The following is a 9,281-nucleotide window of genomic DNA, read 5'->3' as shown; positions in this document are numbered from 1 at the left end:
TCTTATTATGAAGCACGACTCAACCACTATTACCATTCAATCTTTTTTGAAAAGGGTGCATTGTTACAATATAGTGAGCTAATTGTATTGAAAAGAAACTTCTTAAGTGGTTGAGAAAATGCATAAGAGACATTCTAGCTTGAGTTTAGCTCAAAAGATGTATTGAATTCAATCTCTATACATAAATTAAACCACGTTAAAATTGATCACAATAAATTCAAGAATATGAAATATGAAAAAGAGGACATTTGCCTTTTAGAAATGTTTCCTACTATTGAAGGTTCATGCAACATGTTGTGTTTTGAGTAGCCCTGCCACATTTCCACTATTAGAAATAGGTAATACTAAGGGGAGGTGGGGGGTGAATCAATGTTCCACAAACTTTCTCCCAACTATGGATATTATTAACAACCTTTAAACTCACATAAATGATCAAACTAAAAAGTAAACATAACAATAACACAATGTAACTCATAACACCATTATTTGTTGACTAGGGAAACCCTAGCCAAGGAAAATCTATTAGAAAGGCTAGGATTGTCGTTGCACCAAAAGATCGACCTCTTAATGCCTGATACAACCAATAGTCTTATAGAAACACAAGAGGTGGTTAAGCCATATTGCGAACCCTACAAGGGATGCTAGCTCACTGCCAACAATCCCCCTCCTAGGGTCACTTGTTGTGGCTTGCAGGATTCAAACTTGTAACCAAACTCTGATACCAATTGTTAGAAAGGTCAGTGTTGTCGTTGCACCAAAAGATTGGCCTCTTAATTCCTAATACAACCAATATTCTTATAGAACCACAAGAGGCGGTTAAGCCATATCACAAACCTTGTGAGAGATGTTGGCCCATTGCCAACAAGAACCCTAGTGGGGATAGTATCCACAAAATGGTTCACTAATCAAAAGTATATTGTGAAAGATATTAAACCTATTAGGATTATATTACATTCATATAATGTATATGTCCTTGTTAGAGGACTAGGCCTTGTTAGAAGCCTGAACCATATTAGGAGTTAGTTTTATAATACAAAAGTAACAAGATGATCCTAATATTTTTTATAAAAAAAAATTAGCAATTTGATCCCACTTCTCAAACATACATATACAATAGTACAATCTATATACAAAAAGGTATAGATACAAAAACCTTTCTAACTGTGTTGATATCTTCAATATCTAATTTGTCCTTTGTAGCTTTCTTCAAAAAACTAATCATGCATCTGTATTGTATTGTACTATCATCGAGTTCACATCATTATTAATTATACAAAGTGTGAATTCAAACATTATAGCATCACATTACAATGCCACACTTATTACAAACAAAAATGTCTTCCTTTATACCAAACTACTTAACCAGTTGGCCTTCAAAATCTTGCATGTTTCCCAAAAACTTGAAATAATTTTTTGTTGATTAAGGGTTAACATATAGGATATTGTCCCAACCTTGTTAAGTCACTGTTTTCATAAACCAAAACAATTCCTTAACCAAAATGCCTTCATTATGTTATCTTCTCTGTTTTGCATGTATAACCTATACGAAAAATTGCCATAACTATGTTTGTACATACAATATACTTTAGCACTTTTAACCATGTTCTCATTACACCATGTACTTCCTTTCCTCAACTATGCATACTCTAAAGTGCTTCAAGTGAACCACACTAAAGAAAAATGTATAATTGTTCCCTATTTTCCTCAATAATACTCAGACAATTTTCTAAGTCCAAGTATCCAAAACTTAGTATTATGTTTCATCTTCTACATAGAAAGTACATGTTTCCATAAATAACAACCCTATATCATCCTTACATATCTTCCTAGAAAAAATTCCTACAATCTCCACCTTTGGCATTGATGGCAACATGTAAAAAATTTGGCTAAATTATAACATTCTTCAAAATTGTAGCCTTGTAAAAAAATTCAAAAACTATGGATCATCTTCATCTTATATTGATATTTACTCCCCCTTTCACTATACTTTATCCTACTTATAACTCCTTACAATAAAGTATAAATAATAGTTTACAATTTTCCTTGGTATTCTCCCCCTTTGACATGAACATAAATGGTTAGTCAAAACTTATATACATGTCAAAATTTTGGTACCTTCCTTCCTTCAAGCTTGTGGCATGCTAATGAGTGTCATGCACTCTCCAAAATTCTACTTCAAGATGGTAAATTCTTTCTACCAAGTTTCCTTTACTACCTCAGAAATGTTGACCAATGCGCATAAACCATAGGATGCTAATTCAGCTGTGTTATCATAAAAATAAATAAATTTGGCAAAAGATTCTTTTGCATTTGTACATTCCTTAAGCTGCCTCTGCACATGATCAATTCCCACTATCAAGTGTTCCCTTAACAATGAAAACTTCTTTATGGTCCTTTCCTTCCTCAACTCAAGTATTCTCAACTCATCATGAAAGTTCTTGATCCTTGATTCCAGGTCCGTGATCTGTGCATTTGGATTTGTCAATTCATCCACAATGCTCTTCAACTTTGCTTCCTTTTTCTTGATCTCCTTCTAAATACCTTTTTTGCACTCAAATGACAAAGTAAATTTACCATACAATTCATTGTATCTTATTGCATGCATCTTATGGTGACAAGTCTCAAGCAATGTTATTGCAAACATTGCTAACTAACTTTGCATCATGAGTAGTTGGAGCCTTTGTTGTAGCAACTTCTACTAATATAGATGACCTTTTATCAAATTCTTCCATTTTTTTTGCTCTATATTCTATATTCGGCTCATCAATATGAATCTAAATGGTATCTAGCATTTTCTTTGTCATCTGGTCAAGTGTGTTCAATGCACTCCTACTCATCTTGCTTGATTCTTATGCAATCTTTCCAAGTAAAAATGTTGTTAATTGAAGATATTTTTGAATATCCATGTTACCATCAAACACTTTGGTAAGATCATGTGGAAAATCTTTAATTAGTGCTTCAAGAGGTGATCTTGAAGTACTAGCTTGGGATGTTTCTATTGTCTTAGCAGGTATTTGCACAACTACTATTTGTCTTTCCTCAACTATAGGTGCTTGAATTTTAGGTGACTATGATGGTTGGGTGTCGATCTAATATTTTTGTTCGTTTACTTCCTATTTCTTTTCCTCTTCTTCCTTTCCTTCTTCTTTCTTATCTTTCTCTGTTTGTTCTTCTTCTTTCTTCTCTTCTTCTCTTTCTATCTTCTTAAACTGAATGGTGTTGGATGTGGCTTTCTCCACCATGTTTGACCAATTAGATTTATAGTTAATCTTTGGGCTCACAGGGTTAGTTATCAAAAATAACTCTATAGGTGTTATTTGTTCGCACTTAACTGTAGGGTCATGTTTTCTCTTTTTATCCTCTTCTTCTTCTGAACTACTATAATCTTTAATTACAACTATCACCCAATTGCCAACCTCGTGATCTTTTTGTTTTGCAAAGGGGTCATCCATAGTACTAGCAAAGAGATCTTCACTAGTATCAAGAGCAATTGTTTCTCCCCCTATCATCATTGTGTTGTCTTCCATGTTTGATGCATCTTTTTGTATCCATTGCAATATGACCTCGCTCATCTTTTGCTAAAGTAGAAGTGGATTATGTCATCACTTTAATAGTACACCCTCTGTTTCTTTTAGTACTTTTTCATACAAGCCTCTCATAATCAAAATTGAAGGCTTTTTATTCCTTAATAGGTTCAATATTCTTCAATATGGTTTCCATTTCTTCATCACTTCGAATGTCACAAAGCTTCCTAATCGCTTGCTCTCTTACTTCTTGTCCTCTTCCTTGATTTTGTCCTTCCTCTCAACTAATCTTTTAGACAAGTCCTCTAAAATGTTTCCATGTACATGTACAAATAGTTGTTTATAGTCTATCATATATCTTAGCACTGCATTCTCCAACTGCCTCTTTTGCAAAGGATCACATGGATCATAATTTTTTTAAGTTTCGTTAGATTTCCATCTTTGTTTATCATTTGATTCATTTTGTCAATCTTTGGTTTCCAACTCTTTCTTTTCCTCTTTCTCTACTTGTTGTGGCTATAGTTGTGTTTGTGACTGAGATTATGGTGGGGTAATCTACGCTCTCATTCTCTTTGGTGGAGTCTCTTCCTCTTCTATTCTACTATTTTCCTCGCATCATAAATCATTAACATCTTTGGTTTCTTCATAGGTCCTAGCCCACTAGCCATTTTTTTTATCCTTCTAGATATGTTGGGTATTATTTCTTCCTTCTTCTCTTCCTTCTTTTCTTGTTTAACAAGTGCAAAAGTCACTAATGGTGAGGTCCTTGTAAACCTTTTTGAAACTATAGAGGTGTTATTCTCATTGATTACTATCACATCTTCGACCTCCCTAACCATTTTCTGCTAATTTTCTAATGTAAAAAAGAAGACTCTAAAACATAAAAGCCAAGCCATGACCAATAGAAAAAAAGAAAGTGAAAATAACTTTCTCACTTTAATAAAAGAAGTTAACAAACTAATGTAACTAACAATTGCACGTTTATGTGCATGCAACAATTAGTCGATAGGAGTCGATAGAAGTGATTTGTCTAACTAAATACAAGCAAAGGAAGAAATTTTTTATTATGTTACGGAGAGGAAGAGACAAATAATGTGTTGAGTTGACATATGAGTAAAAATAGATAAAGATAAGAAAGATTAAAAACAAAGATACTTCTTCAAAAAAGTGTCAACCTAAATCAGTCTCTATAATACAATATGTAAATAAAAGGTAATGTAGCATATGGTAACTATACAAACTATGAATGTATTCTCATTGTTTCAATAGTCCCTTAATTTAGGGGAAGGTTCTTTTAATACAATATTAAATTTAATTTTTGTTGTAGAAATATAGATATGTACAATTGAAACATAAATGTTCTATATAAATAATTACTTAAAAATAATTCTTGTAAAAGAACTAGATTGCGAGTGGTTTTGCATAAAGGATATAAAACAAAAACTAGAAACTTGTCAATAATTTGAGAATGCTAACAAGAATGTTTAATTATTGGAGAAGAATAAATTTAATTTTTTAGAAATTAGTAAAAATAAGTTTTAAATGCATTATAAAAAATGTAGAAAATACAATTTTAATTAGCAAATGAATATTGTCTATTTAAAAGAATAATTTTATATTAGATTTATTTTTATTACATATTTTTTTTCATAATAGTAATTTCATACTAATTTTAACACACTTTGAGAAAATTAAAAAGGAAAATAAATGTATCAATTATACTTCTCACAAATTTAACAACAATAACAAATTTGATGACTTCAAATTAAATTTGATATGTTTGTTGATTGACTAATTTAAATAGATTTAAATTTGTGTTTTTTCCCCTTTTTGCATTTGAATTAAATGATTTATAAATATTAAAATATAATCAAATTTATAAATTTATAAAATTTTGATTTTATTTAAAATCAAATTTAACAAATTATTGAAATTATGTCTAAACATTATTATAATAAAACACTTTCAACAAAATATTTTATTTTTTAAAAACTTATTAAACTTCATTACTATGACATGGATGTAAACACATAAAAAATACATGCTATAGAAAATACCATGAATACTTTTAAAACATTGAAACAAATTTTTTTTCCATCAACCATTTTTTGAGAATAACATCGATTGCTCTTGTGAAACAAGTGGGCATTTTATCGATCCATTGCTCACCATTAACAAAACAAAAATGTTGTTCATAAACAAGACTACATCTTTATCACTCAACCAATGGAATGCTTCCAGTGCTATTTGACGCTATATTAATAAATCAAGAATGAAGAAATTGAAAATAAGTTTTTTCATTTGTTGGATTTACAATAAATTCATTTTGTTGAATTTACAATAAATTTGTTTATAGATTTGAAGAAACCTACTTTTTTCTACAATATGAGGGAAGATGATATTATGCACATAAATAAAAGAAAATATAACTATGGAATAAGCTCTAGATGCTCTATACAAAAATATTATTCCACCTCCCCAAGATTTGGAGTTTAAGAAAACATACCTGCTTCTTAGCTACAAATAATTTTTTTTGTGCTATAATGACTCTATTTATGAGACAAATTATATGCAAATGACATTACTCACCCCAAGAAATTGCATCAGAATCAATAATTGAAACAAATATTCAAGTTTTACATGCTCTTATTTTAACATTAATCATCTAAATAATTTATACAAATAGTGACAAACTTAGAAATTTAAATTTTAGGAAGTTTCTAATTAATATATTTTTTTTAACAGCTAGAAAATGAAAGGATTTTTATATTTCATCCATCAAACAAAAAAAGTTTTACAAAATTTCCCACATAAAAAAATTAACAGTTGCATGCTTTTGTGACGATAAGCTGATAGGTGCTCAATAATAAAATTATTATTTTTAAATATAATCTTACGTGAACAAATTAGATTATTAATAATTTTCAATTTAAATATCATAATATTTACTATAACTTTTTAAAAAATAGATTAATAAATATTATTTGTTTAAATTCAGTTTATCAAATATGAAAATACAATATCAAAAAAAATCATATCATAAAATCTATTATGAAAAATTAACAAGAGAAATACAAAACTAAAACTAAAATCAATTTTAAAAATAAAAAATTAAATAAATATAGATCACAACATGAGCTAATATGGAGATCACAAGTAATTATTTTTTAAATAATAATTAAAATTAGAGATTTAAAATATAATCTAATTTGAACAAATTATATTATTATTAATTTTTAATTTAAATAACATAATATTTACTCAAATCTTTTAAGTAGATTAATAAATATTATTTATTCAAATTCAATTTATCAAATATGAAAAAAAATATTTGTAAAACCCAATCAAAAAATCTATTAAGAAAAATTAATTAGAAAAATTTTAAAAAATTAATATGAAAAAATAACAATGTCTCTAACAAATATTTTATTCACTAAATAAACTATATAAACTAAAAAAATAATGTTAAAAGAAAACTAAACTAATATAAAAATAATTTTAAATAATTTTAGAACTAAAATCTAAATCTATTTTGAAAATCAAAATTTAAATAAATAGAAATGAAGGTAAATCTATTTTGAAAATCAAAATTTAAATAAATAGAAATGAAGGTAATTAATTTTTGTTAAATAAATAGAAAAAGAAAAACGATAGTTAAAAATGAAGATAACAATTAATAAAAGTGGAGTAAGATAAAAACTGCCCTTTCAGACGAAGTGACAACTTTCCCCATCAAAATAGCCTATCCCAAAAAAATCTGGATTACCATAATAATCCTATCGACTTAAAATTGTAACTTGAGAAGAATACTAACAAATTTCCAGCTGCGCATTCGTTTCCCTCATTCCGGCTCCTCCGGTGTAGTGGAGTACTCAAATTGCTAACGCATTCATTTGTTTACCCTGAATATTTTGTAGAGGGATATTTCCTGTACAAGGAGGAATCCGATGCGAAGGTCTCAATAACTCATCCAAAACTAATAAATGATAAGAACGGTAAGATCCTCTCCTACCTATACGGATTTAATCTCCGAAGCTCGCATATCTTAGTTTTCTTTGTTTACCCTAAAGCAAATTTGTGTGCATTAGGGTTAGGGTTTGAAGTATTACCAATCAGGGGTTTCCGCCGATTCATAAATTATCGGAGAGCTATTTTACTAGAGGTGTACAGGGTAGTATTTCGACCACAGCGGTGTCTAGGTTAATCTGTTTTCGATCTCATTGGTAGTTTCGTTGGCTTTCTGTTTGCCCATGCTCGTGTTGAATCTGGTTCGTAACAGTGGAGGCTTTTTTTTTTCTTTTATAAAACCTAAACTTAGGTATTTTTCCCTCAGTTTTTCCCTCTCTCCCTGTTTATGTTGGAATGCGATCAGTGTTTTTAAACAAATCTTCGATTTTTATGGCGCAGTCTAATTTATTGTAATGGCCGATGACGAAAAAATTGTCCGTACCATCTTAGACATTGTCTATGCAGATTATTACCTCTAGCTTACCGAGGCCGTTAATCAATCGATTAATTGATCAAGTTCCTTAGATTCTTTATTTTTCTGTCTGATTTTATCTCTATGCAAGGTTGATGAAACGCACTGGGCACCGAGCCTTTTGGCTTCTATGAGAGATACTCGGCCTAGAAAGCCTTTTCTGACTTGCATGAATTAGAGGAATAGCTAATTTTTTGAATGAATCTAATAATTTAGGAGTGTAAATTCGAAGCTGCATAGAATGTTTTACAATCGTTTTGTCAAAGGGTGGATTGTAATTTCGGTAATTAGTTTTATTCCAGATATAAAAACATGTTAGAAGATTGATTGCTGTTTCAGCTTTCAGCATCTGGGGTTAGTTGCATTCTGTTTTATGCAGCATCCTAACAGTGTTTGTAGGCATGTCTCTGCTATTTTTTCGTGTTGGTTATTATTATCTTGTGGGTTTGAGTATTCGTCTCTGATGGATGTTTGCTTGTGTAAGGTGTATAGGTTGAAATTACTTGCTGGATTAGGTTGGGTAGGCGATTCTGTCTAATTGGCTACAAGTAAATTTCAAAATTGTGAGTTTTACGGAAATTTAAATTACTGAAATCCCCGTTTGTTTCTTTCCAGACTGGTTACAAGTAAATATCACAATTGTACATTTTATGCATATGTATATTATTGGGACCCTGTTAGATCTATTTCGGGGCCAATTAGGTCTTTATTGAAAAAAGATATTGAGATATTGCTTCTCTCTTTGTTCGCTTTCATTACCCTTATTTGTTTTTGGTCTGGCCTTTAGTGTGTACAAATTCAATTGCATCGTGCAGATACTAACAGAGGGGATGAACCCCTTAATTTGTATTAGAATAAAATATACCTGCCATTAGGGTTTATGCTTTGATTCATTATCCTTATGAACCCTAGATAGCAGTTGGAAGGTTCATGATCATTTGGTTCTAATGGATGGGTATTAGACATTAGTTTCCACATTACAATTAGTGTGTTCATGATTGTGCGTTTGTGCAAAGACAGCTATTTCAAGTGTCAGTGCAAGATTTCCTAGTGCTGAACTTTGAGCTAGAAACAACCGACTGGTGAAGATGAAGACAATTTAGGAGGGTTTCCAACGGATTCCGAGGTTTAAACTTGTGATCTTGTCTTGCTAAGAGGGTGAAGCATATTTTAGTTCCCGTCTTAGGTAATCTTATCATCCTAGATATAATTTGAAGAAAATAAAGTACGATTCAAGCATTTCAACAGCTAAACTAGAAAATCACTGTAAAGATAAA

General features: G+C 30.3%; 2 non-coding genes across 2 annotated transcripts; both read left to right on the top strand.

The window, feature by feature from the left end:
- Window positions 1-7,947: 7,947 nt before the first annotated feature.
- Window positions 7,948-8,024, top strand: LOC149534387 (small nucleolar RNA snoR117). Its single transcript, XR_016358245.1, has one exon. It is a non-coding gene; the product is annotated as a small nucleolar RNA snoR117 (small nucleolar RNA).
- Window positions 8,025-8,092: 68 nt separating this feature from the next.
- Window positions 8,093-8,171, top strand: LOC149534386 (small nucleolar RNA snoR118). The gene has a single exon (XR_016358246.1). It is a non-coding gene; the product is annotated as a small nucleolar RNA snoR118 (small nucleolar RNA).
- Window positions 8,172-9,281: the final 1,110 nt, after the last annotated feature.

The sequence above is a fragment of the Cupressus sempervirens genome, chromosome 10, assembly GCF_028749045.1.
Source record: "Cupressus sempervirens isolate cs-2001-9-10 chromosome 10, ASM2874904v1, whole genome shotgun sequence".
In the NCBI taxonomy this organism is placed as follows: domain Eukaryota; kingdom Viridiplantae; phylum Streptophyta; class Pinopsida; order Cupressales; family Cupressaceae; genus Cupressus; species Cupressus sempervirens.
This window is presented reverse-complemented; position numbering and strand designations above follow the sequence as displayed.